This window comes from Phalacrocorax carbo, chromosome 1, assembly GCF_963921805.1.
Source record: "Phalacrocorax carbo chromosome 1, bPhaCar2.1, whole genome shotgun sequence".
NCBI lineage: Eukaryota > Metazoa > Chordata > Aves > Suliformes > Phalacrocoracidae > Phalacrocorax > Phalacrocorax carbo.
In genome coordinates this window covers 116,817,264-116,837,099 of record NC_087513.1, presented here as the reverse complement: position 1 = coordinate 116,837,099, position 19,836 = coordinate 116,817,264, and the positions used below count along the sequence as shown (strand labels likewise).

The window sequence follows — 19,836 nt, the reverse complement described above, 5'->3', positions numbered from 1 at the left end:
GACCCGGCAGGTGACACCAGTGACCCTCAAGTATCAAGGCCAACACTGTAGACCAGAATAACCTTTCCGGGGGCTGCTTTCCCCAGGACATGCCCCCCGCTCTTTGCAGCACAACTCCCCAGGAGTTGTGTGGGATGGCCAGAGCCACCTGTGTCTGAGCATCTGCTGCTTCCTTTTTTTCTCTGTGGCTGCAGCATGGGGCTTTGTGGCTCCAGGGAGCCTTTGAGGACACCATGGGCTGGAGGAGGGCAGTGGCTTCTCTCTCTGTCACACGGACATCGATCACCCGCGCCCACAGTCTCTCCCGGTGTTCACTGAAATTAAAAGTCCCTGGGGGCCAAGCCAGAAGGGCAAAGGCACCCTGGCTCCTTCCACCCAGCAGCAATCGGCTGGGTTTCGACTACTACACCAGCGGCCACAGGGAGAGAAAGAAAGAGAGACAATGAAAAGTCTTAGCAGTGTGAAGTCTGCCAGGAATTTCTTGGCTCCAATGATAACCAGTTTGTGTTGTTGGGTTTGTTTTCCTATCATTATTTTTTTTTATTCTTATTATTACAGATTCACTGGTTCAGTATTTTAATTCTACCCAGAACTTCCTTTGTTTGGTTTCTTCTTCCACACTGGCTGAAGATTGCCCAAACTTTTCACTTGCATCTGTTTACTAATTGACTTTAAAAAAAAGGGTTTTGCTTGAAAGGGTAGAAGAAGTAACAGTGTTGTTTTAGTTCAAAAATAAATGTGAACAAAACTACTCCTGACAGTTAACAAATATGAAATACACTTGACTTCTAGGATATTAAACAAGAGCAGCAAAATGTTCCCAGCAGTTGCTTAATGCAATTACTTGATTAAAGAAAGGCATTTCATTTCCTAACCGCTACAAGAATAAGCAATATATCTGTCAATAATTTTGCAGTGAGGGCTGAGGGCTGGTGGTCAGCCTTAGACCACATCTTTGCATGGTCATTAGCACATATCCATCAATGCACCCAGCAAAGCCTTAAGGTTCTTAAGGGATTTCAGCAGTTTGCGAATGACCTTTTCCTTCATCAGTTTCCAAGATGTTTTTCGTTACTGAATATGCAGCACATCATAATGTTTTACATCAATCCTCCATTTAAGTCACATTGTGTTATTCTGAGACAGCCTACGATCCTGGCTGCCTTTTGCATTAAAGAGTTGATGTGTAAATGGGGTGGTTTACTCTCAGAAAGCATCATCAATGGGCCACAAGACCTTATAGGTGGTAGCACCTGTGCAAAATATGTATTCTAGCAGGAGAAAGAGGGATTTGTCTTTTCTGTGACTGGTGGACCAGACTAGGGTCCGGTCTTGGTGGACTAGGGTCTGGTCCAAGCAGGGCTATGAGTCAGGTTACAACCTTGGACTTCAAGAGGGCCAACTTTGGCTAGGAGGAATCCCGTGGGCTAGGGCTTTGGAAGGCAGGGGGCCCAAAAAAGCTGGGCGGTATTCAAGGACCACTTCCTCCGAGCTCAAGATCGGTGCATCCCCAGGAGGAAGAAGTCAGGCAGAGGAGCCAGGAGACCCACATGGATGAGCAAAGAGCTTCTAGAGAAACTCAAATGGAAGAAGGAGGTTCACAGTACCACTCGGAAGGAATATAGGAATGTTGTCAGGGTATGCAGAGGTGCGACAAGGAAGGCCAAGGCCCACTTGGAATTAAATCTGGCGAGGGATGTCAAGGATAACAAGAAGGGCTTCTTTAAATACATCAGCAGTAAAAGGAAGACTGGGGGTATCCCCACTGCTGAACAAGGAAGGGGCCCTGGTAACGCAGGATGCAGAGAAGGCAGAGTTACTGAATGCCTTCTTTGCCTCAGTCTTTACTGCTAAGGCTGGCCCTCAGGCACCCCAGCCCCCAGAGGTGAGAGGACAAATTGGGACAAAGGAAGACTTACCATCAGTTGAGAAAGACTGGGTCAGAGGTCACCTATGCAAACCAGATCCTTGCAAATCCATGGGCCCTGATGGGATGCACCTGCGAGTGCTGAGGGAGCTGGCGGGTGTTCTTGCTGAGCCACTCTCCATCATCTTTGAAAGGTCGTGGAGGACAGGAGAGGTGCCTGAGGACTGGAGGACAACAAATGGCACTCCAATCTTCACAAAGAGCAAAAAGGAGGACCTGGAGAACTATAGGCCAGTCAGCCTCACCTCCATCCGTGGAAAGGTGATGGAGCAGTTCATCCTGGAGGTCATCTCCTGGTATGCAGAGAACAAGAAGGTTATCAGGAACAGTCACCAAGGGAAGACCATGCTTGACCAACCTGATAGCCTTCTACTATGGCGTGACTGGCTGGGTCAATGAAGGGAGAGCAGTGGAGGTTGTCTATCTTGACTTCAGTAAGGCATTCAACACTGTCTCCCATAGCATCCTCACAGGCAAGCTAAGGAAGTGTGGGCTGGATGAGTGGACAGTGAGGTGGATTGAGAACTGGCTCAACAATAGAACTCAGAGGGTCGTGATCAATGGAGCAGAGTCTGGATGGAGGCCCGTAAATAGCGGTGTTCCCCAGGGGTCAGTGCTGGGTCCAGTCCTGTTCAACATATTCATCAATGACCTGGATGATGGGACAGAGCGTAGCCTCAGCAAGTTTGCTGATGATACCAAGCTGGGAGGAGTGGCTGATACACCAGAAGGCTGTGCTGCCATCCAGCGAGACCTGGGCAGGCTGGAGAGCTGGGCCGAGGGGAACCTCATGAAATTCAGCAAGGGCAAGTGCAAGGTCCTGCACATGGGGAGGAACAACCCTATGCACCCGTACAGGCTGGGGGCTGAACTACTGGAAAGCAGCTCTGTTGAGAAGGACCTGGGAGTGCTGGTGGACAGGAAGCTGACCCTGAGCCAGCAATGTGCCCTTGTGGCCAAGAAGGCCAAGGGTATCTTGGGGTGCATTATAAGCAGTGTGGCCAGCAGATCAAGAGAGGTTATCCTGCCCCTCTGCTCTGCCCTAGTGAGGCCACATCTGGAGTACTGTGTCCAGTTTTGGGCCCCACCAGTTTAAGAAGGATGTGGAATTACTTGAGCAAGTCCAGCAGAGAGCTACAAAGATGATCAGGGGACTGGAGCATCTCCCTTATGAGGAAAGGCTGAGAGACCTGGGTTTGTTTAGCCTGGAGAAGGGAAGACTGAGGAGGGATTTCATCAATACCTATAAATATCTGAAGGGTGGGTGTCCGGATAATGCAGCTAGGCTCTTTTCAATAGTGCGCAGTGACAGGACAAGGGGCAATGGGCACAAGTTGGAACATAGGAAGTTCTACCTCAATATGAGAAAAAACTTCTTTCCTGTGAGGGTGCCAGAGCAGTGGCACAGGCTGCCCTGGGAGGCTGTGGAGTCCATTCCCTGGAGGCATTCAAAACCCGCCTGGATGTGTTCCTGTGCCCCCTGGTCTGGGTGTGCCTGCTCAAGCAGGGGGGTTGGACAAGATGATCTCCAGAGGTCCCTTCCAACCCCTGCCATTCTGTGATTCTGTGATTCTGTGTTACAGCAAGCAACTAATGGAGAGGTGGTGGTCAATCAGACAGCATTGTGCTCAGCTCCTGGGGCAATGTGTATCCATTTCCAACTCGCTTATACAGTTCTGAAGGCAAAACTGACTCCATCTGAAAAAGGCAGCTTTTTATACCCCTTAATGTCTACTAGTGGGCAAGAGTGGGCCTTCATTTGCATGTTAATGTGATCAGGAATGTACCTCTGAAGGGCATCTTCCAGCCATCCCCCACCATGTTGTGGTGTATATCATGGAGGAGCCTCAGGAAGCATGAATTGGCTCCTTTTCTGGTGAGATAAAACTGAAAGGCAGGGTCCAGAGGGTTTGGGTACATGCCCTGGCTACTGAAGGGCCCAGACTAGCCTCAAGCAAACATCTCTCAAACACAAATAATGTGGCTGTCAGGTCTACAACACAAACAGTTTCTGCAGACCTACCCCTGTTGCTCAGCACTACTGGTGCTGTGAACACAGCCCGAGTGTATGCCTCCCAAGCTAAAGAGCTGCCGGAGCAGTGTATGGTGGCGGGCCACAGCAAAAATGTTCCTCATTTTTCTTTCAGTCACAGCGTGTGCATCCCAGTCCAGCACAAGAGCTAGGTGCTGGCAGCCCCATGTTGAAGGGCATCTCTGCCGTGAAAAGCCAAAATCCATGTGCCTACAAAACCATGCACACATTAAAACAGTGACATCCTTTTGCTGAAAACTAGGCTTCATAGGCAACTGTGGGGTGGCAGGGCTCATAGACAGAAGGGGCTGTTCACATTTCTGTGCTCCCTATGGCCTGAAAAGCAGGAGCATTTTTGTTTCCATAAAAGATGGAATAGTTTCCCTCATTCATCAGTCTTACTAGAGTCATATTTACAAATACATTCTGTGTTACTAAAGGAGACGTCTTGACCATGTGTTCAAAATTATAAGTGTGAACTCATAGTGTTCTGTTGTACATAAATATTGTCTGCCATGCTGTCATTCCTCAGCTTTATATTGACACCTTTAAACTAATTTATGGTATAAATAATAATGCTTCTTTTTAGGGACTAGTTCCTGAGTTGAGTGATACACTACGCATGGATTTATTGAGAGGGTGGGACAGAATTAAAGGCAGGTTTTTCCTCATCCCTTCTCAAGCTCCAGGTAACACAATGCAAGAAGAAATAGCCAGATCTGCTGTAAACTCTCCACCTTGTTGAACTCTATCGTGACTGAAGTCATTCATCCAAAGCAGCTGGATAACTTATGAATTGCTGTATGTAAAAAAATTCTTAAAAACCCACACCCACAAACAAACAAACAAAAACAAAAAAAAAACCAAAGAAAAACAAGATTAAAAATATTGTAGAAAAATGAAAAACCTAAAAAATATCTATTTAAGTTGATGCAAAATATTTTTCTTCAACTTGAATGCAAATGTTTCACTTTCAGTCTGGTTTAACATTGTTTGGTAATTTTTTATTCCTTTTTTTTGAAATGTAGACCAGTCTTCAAATGAACAAGCAAACAAAAATTACCAAAATGAAAATTCAAAAATACCTAAGTGCAATTAAAAAAAAATTCTCATTTAGAAAGTGTCAAAATGAAATTAACTGCCTCAAAACAATTTCCCTATTTTTCTGGACTGAATCTATGTGCAACGGTTAGACATGGAAAGGCAAAATCCCCTCTGCTGGAACAGAAGGAAAATCCCCACCATTGTAACTGCTCAGCCCCCAGTCAGCCTCTGGTGTGGCCCAGCACACGCACCCGTTACCTTACCACACACAGGAGTTGCTTTCTAATTTTACTTCAAAAGGAATTTGAGCATATGTATTACCATAGTTGGGGAAAAACAGAATCCAGAAGTGCTTTCCTTGATGTGTTATTCATTCTCCTACTTGGTGTATCGAGGGCAAAATTCTCTCTTCTTTCTGATCCTGAGCATAGATCAAAAGGAAAAAAAGATCCTGTATTTGCTGTTTGCATTTTTGGGATCCAACCTTTACACACATGTATACAATAATAATGTTTGCAACCTGTACCTGAGAAAACTTCTGTGTGTTTGTAGAGGTTTGCAAACAAACTAATTTCCCTAGAAAAGCGATATTTGTAATTACAGTTCTGGCTACAAAATACTACCACACTGAGCTGAGTCGCCTGCTGAGACTGTCTTTGCATTTGATACTCCAGAGTCAGATATTGCACTGGTAGCAAAGCGTCTGGTTTTTTTACCCATCCAGTTCCTGGGCCTGCAAGTAATTTACTTGTATGAGTAATTTCTCTGAGTTTGCTCTCATACATAGGTTTTTATGATATCAAGCTCCTGTCTTGCATTCATCACTGAGTGCCACACTTCATATGAAACCAGTGGGGAGTTTAGGCTTGTGCAATATTTTCTCCTCTTAATCTTTTTAGAAGTTCTACAGTGTTATCATAGGCTTTGGTGTCTCTTTTTCTGTCTTTCTGGGTGTGTGCGTATCCGTGTATATATGTGCGCACACATGCGCGTGTGTGTATAAATATATACAAGTAACATGTGCTTGTGTAAGTTTGTGTACGCAAAACCAAATGTGCATGATGCAATCCATTTTTCATCTGAAATGATAAAGCAGAAATTCTACAGAGAGTCTCATATCATGTAAAAAGACACTATACCCTAGGAGCCTGAATTCCACATTTCTACATCTTGCATACTTTCTCAGCCATTTCAACTGCAAATATGACATGTTTCTTGCTAGCAAATGTGAGGAGAGATGCTTCTGTACCAAACCCCATACCTGGGCATTGCACACTGCCACAGCACAGTGACGGTGCATTAGAACCACTGGAATATAAAGCTGTTTGTAAGGTGGAAAACTATTGTGAACAAAAAAATGCATATGATTTTTTTTTTAATGGTATTTTTCTGAAGGAACAGACCCTCAGTTTCTGAAGCTGGAGGTCTTTGGGGCAGTGCCATTCGGCTCCATTACGTCGGCCTGGTGCGCCCGCCCCAGGCAGTGGCTGTGTGAGGATACCTGTCTCCTCCCCAAGCAGCCCCCAGTGTGATGCTTTTGAAGTGCTGTTCCCGGTGCGCCTGCCCGCTCGCCCCTTCCAAGCCCAGCCCATACCAATTTAGGCAGCTTTAATCTCTGTCTTTCAACTGGCGGGTGCGTGGGGGTATCTCCAAACACGGACCATGGAGCGTGTGGCTCATCTGGCTGCCCAGGCTGCCTGTCCTGACACCCCCAAGAAACCCGGGCGAGGGAGGCTGGCACTCCACTGGCCTCGAGTGTTGGCATCCCCTTGCCCCTTCCTCAGCCACCCTGTCCCCCCACATCCCCTGTGGCCCCCCTGCACCTTCTCGCTCCACCACAGCCACCAGGCGAGGGGAGGCTGGGTGCTCCCCCTGGCTCAGGCTGCTCTACTATATATATGCATCTAGGAGGGGGGTTGCCATTTTAGGAGGAGGAAGGAGAAAAAAAAGCTATCCTTTTGGGTAGCGTCGTTAAGTGGAGCAAGTGAGGAGAGAAAGAGTAGGTGGGGAGAGAGGAGAGAAAACAAACTGGAAAGCTCACGTGAGGCAATGCAATTGGATGTCAGAGCAAGGGCTTTGATGTTGGTGGGGGAGATTAAATGTCCACATAAAGGATTGGACTCGGGTGGTCTGTGCTGTTTCCTCTCACGTGTGCAGCGGTGTGACAATTGCTTTTCAAACATTAGAAACTTACCACCTTCTAAACCAGAACTTAAAAAAAGAAGAAAAGAAAAAAAAAGTAAAAAAAAAGGACTTCAAAGAAGGAGGGTTTCTGGGCCAGGTCTGAGCACGGCACCGGTTCATGTGTTGCACAGTCCTGCAGCTTCCCAGCAATGGAGCAGTACAGCGCTTTTGGAGAGGGAGCAGAAACATAGATGCAGTGTCAGGCAGAAAAAAATGCCATTGTCAAGGCCCCCGCACAGTGATGTGTCCTGAAGGGAAAGGTCACCAGCAGTGAGTTATTCTTCCAAAATCCCCTGTGCTGAGCTCCCAGGCTTTCACCAGCACACAATCCTGAAATGACGGAGGAGCTGCTGGAAACCAGAGTGACCTGGGGACAGCATCACGCATGGGCTCCCCTTCACAGGACCGCACCTTCCAGCACAGTGCTTAAGAGCTTTCCAGATTTTAAGCATGTTCTTAAGCCATATCACCTCTGCAAAACCTTAGCACATTATTAATTTTCACATTTAAGTGCTTTGCTAAGTTTCAGCCAGAACCTTGAGCCAAGTCTTGAGGTGTGAACCACAACCTATGAACCGTTCTTCATAAAAGAGGATTTATTAGACTATTATTATTATTCCTGGGTGCAGATAGTTAGGGAAGTTAACATTGTAGATGGACACAATCAAAAGTCCTTACTGCTTAAGGTTTAACAAAATATACAGAAATACAGGGAGCGTATAGTGCTAATGTTTTGCCCCTTTCGTGTCATTCCTGCAAGTGATAGCTTAAAACACGGTCTCATGCTTCAGTATGCTAAACGTGGCCTAAAGAAACACGTGGATGTAAACAGGAAAATTTTGATTTATGATAATGGGCTTTGGATCAAGCCTAAAAATAAGAAAGAATGTACCACAAGTGACGAACTGCAAACTCTCCTCACTAGGCTACTGGAGGCTGAGGCTTTTGCCAATGAAGTTGAAGTTTGAACTTGCAGTAATTTGGCTAATGTGGTTTCATGCGTTTTCTGCTGTGGTCAGCATTTTTATTCTGCTCTGATTATAGGTGCATTTGCAGTTTTTAAGGACTTGGTTAGGGGTTTTTTGCACTGAATAATTACAGAATAGCTTTTACTGTTATTCTGTCAAATATTTTTTACTTCAGTTATTTATTCTGTTCTTTTTTCTTCTGCACAAATTTTCTGCAATCTGCAATTTTCTGTAAAGATCAGTAATCTTAACATTGATATATATTTTGATAGAGACAAAAAGAGGAAGTATTTCCGTTTGGAAAGGTAATGTAAGAAAAATCCAGTTGATTTTTGATGCCAGAAAAAAAAAAATCCTACAGATTAAACTGAACTGTGGAATCCAGCCAGACACTCCAGGCTTTATCAGGAAAACGTATATATACTAAGCATGCCACATACACAGCATTTAAAATGAGTATGTTAAAATTGTGTCTGAAAAAAAATTGCATCAATACATATGCACCTCATATATTTCAGGTTAATAAACTCATTTGAAAATATCATTCATGTAATTTAATCCTACTGTATTAGCTGTGTAATAACAGTCCTGGTTACTAAGCTTTCACTCCCTGCATAGCCCTAAGCCCCTACTTTCAGTCTCTACTTGCTCTGCTTAGACCATAAGTCTTCAATACTCAGGAGTTTCTCTTCACTAAAACAGAAAGCAAGACAATCAGATGGCGAAGGTGAAATTGCTTCACTTATGGTAAAAGCATTATGGGCAAGCGAATGGAGTGCGGTTACTGTGGTAATTAGCTCACATTTTTTGTCACCTTCAGGAGGGAAGTTTGCAAATCTCCCTAACAATAATGCAAGGAGTGAAGGCCTGGTCATACTTGCAAGGAAAATATTTTAGTCTGATTGATGTATGAACTCTAAAGCTTTTCTCTCTCTCTCTCTCTCTCTTTCTGGTATCTCTAGAATGGATAAGATAATTGTATTGCATGGTTCAAAATACCGAACATAAATCAAAGGATTTAGCGTCGTTTTGTAGGACACAGAGACAGTCTTGGCTTACTAAGCTTAAGTTACAGCATATGCTTTTCATTAAAGAATCCGATCCCTGATCTTCATACAAAAAACACCGAAAATCATTGTCTATAACAAACCATCAAACAATAAAATTATCATTAGCTTTCTAGACCACTACAAAATGAGAATCCCTGCATTAATTTTACTGTTATTTGGTTTTAGTAAAGTGGCCTTCAAAAAGAGTTGGGGTGAATAAAGCAGTGAGGCATCTGCAGTGGAGCAGACAGCCTGACATTTAAGAGAATTCTCCAGTTTAACTGTAATCAGCATAACATCACACATGCAGAAGCAATGATTTTAAAAGTAAGTCTGGGAGATAAAAAGGTCTGTGGCTCAGGGGAAAGACTTTGAAAGCACTTAGGAAAATGTCCAGACCGTAACAGAAAGCATATAGGTTCATCTTAAGACAGGAAAGTCACTGAATAAAAGCATATTGGCAAAAATTATTAGTGAAGAACATACAGGTAGAGGCATGCCAGCTTCGAGGCAGCTCTGTGAATAAAAATAATTCCTTTACAAGTCACCTGAAAGAAACAGGCTCTGAAGATTTTCCCAAATGAAACATATAAAATACTAAAAGGAGCCACTTCAGGCTGAAGATGCTGCAGGGTGGGGAAGGCGGAATCTTTTATCCAACGGCAAAGGGGCAAAGGAGCATACAGCAGTAAGACTGAGCCCATGCATCAGCTCTTATTGCCCTCACTGAGAAGCTGGCAGCAACCCCGAAGGGACTCACGTGCCAAACTTGGATGGCAGCTTGTGCTGCCAGGAAAATGGAAAGTTTTAAAAAGCCACACAGCTGCTGTGGCGGTGGCTCTACCCTCTTGTAATCACCTTGGTTTGGCTCCCAGGAAGACCAAGGGGCCTGCGTGGGCAGCGGGGAGGATGCCAAGGAGGGGGCAAGCGTGGCACCCCCTGCCCAAGGGCAAAGCCCACAGACCCTGAGTAGGGGTGTGGCTGGACCTGGTCCCCCTGAAAGGCCCCAGGCAGGGTGCATTGGCGCCTCTGAAAGTGCAAGCAACTTCCACTGGGCTGCCCTTGGTTTTATTTCTCACTTTATTATTTGGTGCTTCTGATTATTTTTTAGTTATGAACGGATATACACAATAAAACCCAGTTATTTATGGTGTTTAGATATCTCCAATTCAGAACACATTTAATAAGGACATTCAAGGACAGGGGAATACTTAGCACATAGTAGACCACATGTAATTATTTTCCTGTCATCTGAAGGATTTGGAGCCTAAACTAAAGTGGATCCTACTATTATTAATTATATCCCAGATCATTAAAGTCCATTCAGCACTCCCGATTCATGGCTATCTCAGACATCCTTTCCAGGCACCCATGCTACCCCAGGCACACCCAGCTATTTGATGGTCTGGGGACAGCAGTGAAAGCCAAGAGGAGTCTGCTGGGGGAAATCCCTGGACAGGAATGGTCTGCTGTCCATCTCCTCGAGCTCAGGGGGACACTGCAGAAATAGTGGCATATGTGAACATGACTGAGAAGGTTTAGCGTACGCACACCACGGCGGAGAGATGGTTTTGTTACCTGCAGACGAGATTTCATCTGTTTTCATAAGCCAGGCAAAGGTTGTACTCATGGAAGTCCTCTAGGTTAGACATGCCGTGCGAGGTTTTGCTAGTGCTTCAACACTGACCTTGAAGAAACCATAAATTTGTGATGGGACTTTGTCCTGGGCTTGTAGAGCTCCTGCCCCTGGCTTCTCCCTGCGAGCTCCCGGGTAATTTATTCCTCTTTGAGTTAAAAAGCTCCCACCTTCCACTTCAGATGTGGTTGCACCTATTTGGTGCTTCCAAATCCTCTGTGATCAGAAACACTCAACAAAATTATTTGGGATGAAAAAAGCTATGTAAAGAAAAATTAGTATTGTATATACTGCTAAAATAGGGGGCAAAGTATCTTTACATTTGCAAAGGCAAACAACAAGGTATTGAAAATCCCACTTACATTGGCCTAAGTTCTTTATTTATTGCATGTTCATAGGACATAAACCATTAACAAACTTGCATATGAATATAAAATTTGCATACGGAAAGAAGCAAAGTTGAACAAAATATGCAAGAATTTACAGCAGTGTTTTGGAGCCAATATTATTATAAGATGTAGTTCCAGGGAAGTACAGTTCAGTGCTGTCAGCTTTTTTTAATTTATTCGTTAATTTGGGAAAGAAGATGGACATGCACAACTTCATTCCACGCTGAGGAAATGAGAGCTCAGACTATGAAGGAATATTATTTTTTCCTTGATTCAACAAAAGTCTTCTGGATCCAAAGTGGAATATGAGTGCAAAATAGATTATTGGCTCCTGCCTTTTTTTTTTCACTCTTACAGCTACATAAGAATAATTTTCCAAACAGAAATTTAATCCTAAATGATTTAATAATAGAATCTAATTGCTTAGATATTAGACAGAACATGAACCAAATTCAGCCTTGGTATGTACAAACTTGCCATGATTAATTCTACCTACTTGCTGAAAAGGCTGGGTTTGGCTGCGCTTGTTTTTCCCCCTTCATAATATTAAATGTTGGTGTCAAGTGAATCTGAAAAGCTGCACTAAGCTAGTGAGAAGCAAATTCCCAGTTTCTGCTTTCTTCTTCTCCAGGCTTAAAAAGGGTTGAGAATGTTACTACACATAAGCTTTACAAAAAACAATTCCTAGCCCAAAACCAGCACTATGATAGTTTCAGCTTTGCAAGATGAACCACAGAATCATAGAATTATTAAGGTTGGAAAAAACATCTAGGACCATCAAGTCCAAACGTCAACCCAACACCACCATGCCTCCTAAACCATGCCCTGAAGAGCCACATCTACATGTTTTTTGAATACCTCAAATCCTACATCCCTTCATACACTCAATAGGCATTAACTTTCAAAAGCACTTCAGCTTTTTGTTTAGTTCCTACGTTCTAATCCTATAAAGCATGATAAAATGTTGAACACCTCCTAGAAAGCATCTGACATTTGCCGTCCACGAAGGTCTCACGGATTTCTGGGGTAACTGGCATCGTACCTGTGGCTCTTTTTGCTGTTCCAGGTGTCCAGCTAAACAAAGAAAAAGATATCAGTGTGTGTCATAGCACTCATGAAAGCACCCTGGTCACCTGAATAAGTAAAGCAGTGCCTCAAATTAATCCTCCACTTAAATTCTATTCAAGAAAACTGTCTTTGACTTTCAGGTTTGGGAGGGGGTGCTGGGGTTTTTGCAACTGTTTAGCCCAATCAAAAGACTAGGAAGGAGGAGAGGAAACCTCACCTCAGTTTAGACTTTGCAAACGCAGCACACTGTGGAAGCCTGGCAAAGAGAAGCAAAGCAACAGCCCCTGCAGGCAGGAGCGGGCAGGAGCCGTCCAGGAGAGAGGGGTGCGTCTTAGTCTTATCCCCCTTGCCTGGATCCAGCATCAGACCATGGCACAGTGCAGGGCTTGGTGTACACCACACCTGCCATGCTGGCTCACTTCCCTAGGAAACTCCTGCTCACCTCGGCAGTGGGAACAGGTTCTTGCCGTGCCCTTGTAAACCTCAGCTCTGCTTTTGGGTTTACTGCTTTCCCTTGGTGTCCACTGCAGATGTAATATTTAAATTCGATTTATTATATCTTCTCAAGTTTGAAATATGAAGGGGAGGGGAGGCAGAAGGAGAGAGGAAACCATATGTCAAGACAACTGAATCAAAGTGAAAGTGGTGTGTGTGCATGCATCGAGGGGGTTAAGTTTGGCCTGATGTTTTCTATTTTGACTATTGGAAAATCTTGGTGAGATGTGGGCTTGGTATGACATCTGTTTAGCTTTGGGGAGAGTGTACATGTCCGTGTGTGTGCGCCTATGTGTGGCAGGGACTGATGTCTTTCTTTGTATGAAGCTGCACGGTATTATATAATGGTATAAAACATGAACACCCACTTAGAAAATTCATGCAGAGTCTGCTGGTGTATTTCATCTCTTTATTCTGGTGGGTTTAACCCATGGAGGACATGCACAAAAAGTCTTTTTCATGGTCAATATAGTGTCTAGGAAAGCTTTACACCAGTGATGTCTTGTGAACCTGTGGTCCAAAACTCCGGGATTTTTTTAAAGCTTCGTTATGATGTATCCATCCTAACACATTCATCCAGGCTCTGAACAAATATTACAACAGACATCAAAGGATGGTGCTCCAGCTAATGTAGCTTCCTATCCTGGTCTGCTACTTACCCTAAAAGCCACAATATGCGTGACTGGCAGCTGCACTGCCATCTAACAGCTCCCCATTTGAGTCACCCCTGGAAATCAGGCCACCGATTTTCTCTTCTCCTGATGAGAAATGAGACAGCCACCCAAGGGGTTTGCTGTTGTTGTTTTTTGTACTTTCTCCATGTTAGCAGTCCCAATATTTGTTTATAAAATAAGAGATGGGGGGGAGGCTAACAAGCCTATTTAAGCAGAATTTATAGAAAATTTTGTACAGCTCTGCTGAAAACGGAGCCCAATACTTCAAGGGTAATCAAGTGCCTGCAAACCAGCTTTTCCACTACTGCTGGCAATAATTAGCCATTCAGACTGCACTAAAAGCTGCCTGAAGGCGGAGAGACATCGCTAGTTTGGGGAGTTGCTTTAAAAAAATCTGTCAATATTTCTTTGCTGCTGTTTTGCTTTAATTTCATTCCATTTTCTGTGGCGTCTCTGTACAACCTGGAAATTTGTAGTGCCCAAATAGCAACACTCAGTGTTTGTCAGTTTTTCAGGCAGTAAGGCATTTGACATTAGTGTAGTTTCTATTTTTGTGTAAAATCCCAAACATCTGTTCCACAGGAGATGGGTTTGCTACCAACCACTACTGTTAGATTTCTCGCCAACAAGTTTCATTGCTTCATGTGGTTTGTGTTTTGTTCTTTAAACAGTTAATTATGTTTTATTCTTTCGTCCATAAAAGCTAAATTTAGCCAAGATCATCCCTAATCTGAAACATTTTGTGGAAATGACAGTGTTGTTAAAAAAAGCATTCTGGTTGGAGATTACAAATGTATAAAATAAGTGAGCACAGTGTCCTTTACATCGTATCTCTGTTCACCACTCCGTCTTTGATGAGTACGGGCAAAGGCTGTTATAAATGGAGATCAAGGAGTCTACTACACATACACTTGTGTACTAGTACTCTCACACACATACATGAATGGACATGCACACACATACAGTGGTTTATATGCTGCTGTCAGCTACTGGTCCCTAATTCACTGAGCTCAAAGAAGGGGATCACAACCCAGCTGATGGGATTTATAAGAAAATTTTGTAATATCTTAGAAGGACAGGGCTGCAAGGGGCCTCAGGGGGTCACTCCATCCATTCCCTGTCCTAGAAAGATAGTTTCCTCTATATTATTGCTGAGGAGTGTTTTTATAACTAGCCCATGGAGGCATCCTGTACAGGAGATTGCACAGCTGATCTCTGCTGTAGGAAGGGTTTGCTGCTACCTTGAAGGCACCCACGTGCTTTGTTTGCACCCTGGGGTGCATCCTGGTATCTGCTGGGCATGGAGCGGTGCTAGCAGAACAGGAACCACTAATCTGAGCAGGCAGAGAGATCCTAAGTTTATACAGCTCATCTCTGGTGCCAGAATATCAGCTAAGGGAGGGAGGAGTTTTGCTATTCATTCAAGTGACATCAGGATTTCAGCCAAAGCATATATGTTCACCATAGGGACATGAAATACGGGGACAAACGCATAAAATAATGCCAAGAATGCTGTCAGTCTTACTTATATGCCCCTCAACTTTTATCAAACTGGAAGATAAACTCCGTTTACAAGAAACTGCTGAGAAATCAGTCTGTAGTGAGTGTGCTTAAAACAGGCCACCAGCTTTTCCAAACATTCAGAATCTGTTATCTTAAGCTGAATCCTACATGTTTGATATGTTTTCATTTTTCCCTCTATGTATTGATACAATTTATTGATGTATTGATACTATTTATTGATACAATTTAATGCTCCCATCATTTCTATGATGATGCTGAACAGCAGTGGACAGCAATCACTTTTGGCAAATGAAATGTGGGTTCCTGTACTTCAGCTCCATCAAGGTGCCAGTCCTTCCTCCTTATGCCTCCTTTTATTGAACTGCTGCCTTGTTGGTCAGGCCACTCAGCACTGAGTTTAAGAAGCAGAATCTCAAGCACTCTCATTACAAATCTTCAAGTACTTTTCATACCAACCTCCAGCAAAACATAAATGGATAATATTTGTATGGAAAACTGTGGGAAGCTCTCAGCTATGTATAACCTGAAAACTCTGTGAGGAGGAGGAGCTGTGCTCAGCCAGCATGCATCCTCCTGCTGCCATCCCGCGCGTAATGGCGGGGCAGTTCTATCTGGTTTCCTGGTTTGGTAGCCATAAATTTCTGGACTGCTCCACCTCATACCAAGCACGGGGTGCTTCCCTGTAAAGGAAACCAAACAAGCCTCCTGCTAGATTTGCATGGCAGTGCTGCAGCCATTACCTCCTGCTGCTGCTCCGCACGCAGGATGCCCCACTGCCTCCTAGCAAGGAAGGAGCTCAGAGAATTTGTGTGGCATTTGCATGGACTAGCACAGTAAGGCTCGCTTGTCGGGCACTGAGCCTGCCGAACACAGTCTGCCCTTGTTTGCTGGAGAAAGCGAAATCCTTACAGTGGTCACAGAAAGAGCAAAATGAAGCACAGGAAAAGCAGGCAGGGTTGTGCTGGATCTTGGCACAGTGTTTTCCCACCCATGCAAGATTTTGCACAAATGCTCCCAGCAAGCTTGTGAGGAGAGGTAGGAAAAAATCTAAAGAGGACTAAATTTACTTGGAGCAAAAGAGACAGGAGAAAGCTCACCAAAATGGCAGCTAATGCTTTGTGTCCCTCCCGTGGTTTGTGGTGGGATCTCGCCATGCTGAAGGCCTTCCTGACAGGTGGCTCAGAGGCAGCCCTGACTCAGGCACAGGACTCCTCCTGATGATGCCCATGCATGCAGCCCCCAGCAGACAGCCCATGTAGACAGGGGAACCATGCCCAAACACGGGGCCCCTTAGTCATTCAGGGGAGTTTCAGGAAGCTACAGCCCAGGAGGTGCTGTTCTGGGGCCTGTGAAACTGTGTAAAGAGCAGTGCTGTCACTGTTTGACTCTCTTGGTGATCCTTTTTTAAAATACCATTATTACACTTTTCACAAGAAATGGCAATGTGCTCTGTGCACTTGTAGCCTGCACACCTTATTTAAAAAAAAAAAACTTCTGTATCTCACTGACTCCTCAGGGATTCAGGAGATTTAACCATCTGCCTTCAGCTCTATGGCCTTCAGCCATCACTTAGATTTTGCTGAAAGACTCCAGGATTTCAGGAGCAAGGGCTTTTTAGTGCAGGGAAGTCATCTTCAGTCTCCCTTAGCAGACACTCTTTAAATACCTAGAAATAGTAATTGGTGTTCTGTATGGAGTATCACCTGTATTGCAGAGTGCCAGCTGCCTGATGAATAATTACCATCAAAACATGCACCAGCTTCTGAACAGGGGCTGTACTGCCTGCATCTAGTGTAGCAGGGAAATGAGAAGGGCTAGAGGCAGGGAAATATTTTTTTCTGCTCCGTATATAGCTCTTGTAACACTTTGTTGCTCTGAGTTGTTACACCTGTGTAGCAGGTACCAAACAGTGACAACGCCTGGAGGCAGAATTCAGGTCTGTGGCATGCCTGACACCAGAGCACATCCTCCTGTGTGCTTGCTTGCGACTGTCCTCAGGTCAGGCAGCGGTATAGCCTCCATACTGCCTTGTTCCCTTACTTGAAAAGAGGTATCAGTGCAATTCTGGGTGACTGTGGATATCATGGTGTGTCTCATGGTTATGGACGTAGTTTAGCAATTTGAAATGTGTCTTTCATATCCAGGGATTAGGTTTTCCCTGCATCCTTTCTGCATGTGTGCATTACATATTTATGTCTGGATTATACCTTGTACTGGGGAGATGAAAATGGGCAGAAATGCTATGGAAATACACATCAGCACTCTGTGTTTTCTCCAGAGCTACAATATTCCTCTGTGCTCCTCCCTTCATTACTTTGCATACATTTGCAAACTTCCAGCCTCTGTCTTCCTGGGAACTGTGTGACACATCCTTCTGAATTTTCTGTTCAGCACTATCAAGTTTTAGCCTCTGACATACCTGTCACTTCCTGGATACAGTTTCTTTTTGGCTATAAAATAGACCACCCAATTGGAGAAGGAAATACTGTTATCTCCATGATAATAATTAAAACATTTTTTTTCAGTACTCGGGCTCCACGGGAATGGAGCCAGATGTGTGGTGGGATACAAACTGATAAGAACTGAACAAAGACCACCAAATACACTCTTCTACAGGCGACTCCTCAGCAATATACAAAAGCACACAGCAGGGTGCCTTTCCCACAATGTGAAGCTGTTGCTGGAATTCAGCAACACAATTTGAACAGTTCTGCACTGGGTTCCTCGTCTTCCACTCGGTGCTAAGGAACCTATCATTGCCTTGCTCTTATACAGCAGATTTCCTTGTGAAATTGGCATTATTCAGTCCTTCCAATGTGCTCTAAACTTTTCTTGACCATCTCTTCATGTCATCTTTTATCACCAGGCTCTGCTTTGCTTTTATCTGCCATCAGGACCTTGCTGAAGTCATTGGCTTTCTGCGTTGCAGATAAGCTCGCCATTGTTTTAAACCCTTGCCCCTGCCCCTGGCTCTGCAAATCCCTTTTTACACAAAGAGGTCAGCACTGTCCCCACTTGAGGCTTTGCAGAAGGGAGCCCCGGCACTTGGCTGGGCTGGGAAACGGTTTCCCGGGGGGCCCGTCGCTGCTGCAGGAGCCAGCGCCTCACCTTCACACCACCAGCCGCAATGCGCTGCCACCTCCTACCCCGGTTTTCTTCCCACTGTTGCTGGCAAACAAATTCACCGAATTTGTGGATCCTTCTTCACCAAGCCTGCAGTGCTGAAATGCTACTAGTATAGCATATATGTGTCCTTGTATGATTTTCTGCCTCACACTCTTTGGATGGAAGGAGAGCAGTAATCACTCCTCAAAGGAAATGGCAGCGTAAGCAAAGGGATGCTATTCCTTGCTGCTCTCACCTAATCTAATTCAGGGCAAATTATGACAGTGGTTTGCACCACCTAACGCCAGGAACCATTTTAACATGATTCTGAAGGTAGTCGAGACGGTTAGGGCACAGCTGGGTGAAAAGATCTTCCTCCCCACACACATGCATAGGCACACAGTTTCCACTGAAACAAAGTTCCCAGTGAATATTTCATAAAACAAAAATAAATACAAAATGCCACTCATACTTACGTACTGTGTTTAATCTTAAACCGCAGAAAATACCATCACAAATTTAATTTCAAAATATTTCAAACCAGAAAGTGTTATTTTCCCTTGACAAATAAGGAAACGCAATGTCAACTATTAAAACAAAATTCCAGACTATTTTCAAAATATTTGCAAGGAACATTGTCTGAAGCAGGTCCTTTTTGTCACGAAAAGATCAAACTTTGTGAAAAAAACAGGTGAAAAAAATATTGCATTGAAAAACTGACATCTGACTCCAGTACGGATCATCATTCCCACTGTATCCACTAAAACTTAGTAACTGCATACTGTTACTGAATCATAAAATGGAAGATCGCCGAGAAGATAACAAATAAGTGGTTTTTTTAAAAAGAAGCCATGTATGAAACCAGAGTCATTCAAATACGAATGTGTCGCCTCCAGAATGCTGTCTGTTACCTTAAGTCTGACATACGTTCAGCAAATTGCCAATGTTTCCATAATCTCTTCACCTTCTGCTTTGCAGTGGAATGTGTTCAAAAATCTGTGAAGGATAGACTTCTACTTTTCTTCCTTGCTGCTCCAGGCTCCAAAGGCTGACGTGGGGGCTTATCACCCCAGCTCTCCAGCAGAAAATATATTTCATTTTCCTGCTTTGGGCAAGTGACTTGTGACTATGGAGAGGGCAGCAGATACATAAAGACTAAAGGTGGCTTGCTTTTCTCATGAGCCTACAATCACTTCTAGAATGGAAAGTGCCTTTTTTTTCTCCGAGAAAAAGTGATGTAATAGAAAAAGCACCCAGGCCTTTGGTACCTTCAGTGGTCTGGAGTGATGACACTTCTGTGTGTCCCTCTGTGAGTCTGGGATTTGAAATACTGAACTGAGGGAAAGGCTTGAAAGATGCTTGGTTTTAATTCTGACTTTTGGTCAGGCTGGTGAGGAAGACCTTCAGTTTACACTGCTTCTTCCATATCTACCTTTATAATTTAAGAGGAGAGAAGAAACTGGCACTTGGAAAGGATGAGGCCAGTGGTGTCCAACATCCCTGTTCTGGTTGACAGGAATGGTCAGAGAGACATACCAAATCAGGTAGTTCAGGAAAGGTGGATTGTTTCTAGATAGAATGACTGTAGCTATTCTGTCAGTGTTAGCTGTGTAACAAAAAAAATAAAAAAAAAAATTGTAGAAAACCTCAGAAAATACTCTGAGTTGACTCAAAGCAAATAATTAAGAATTTTGGAAAATTACTTTAAAAATTAATATAGAACCAAGAAAAAAAACCCTAA

General features: G+C 44.0%; 1 protein-coding gene across 2 annotated transcripts in view; it reads left to right on the top strand.

The window, feature by feature from the left end:
- RUNX1 (RUNX family transcription factor 1) overlaps window positions 1–19,836 on the top strand; it is a 176,103-nt gene that overhangs the window by 54,500 nt on the left and 101,767 nt on the right. The window lies entirely within an intron of this gene.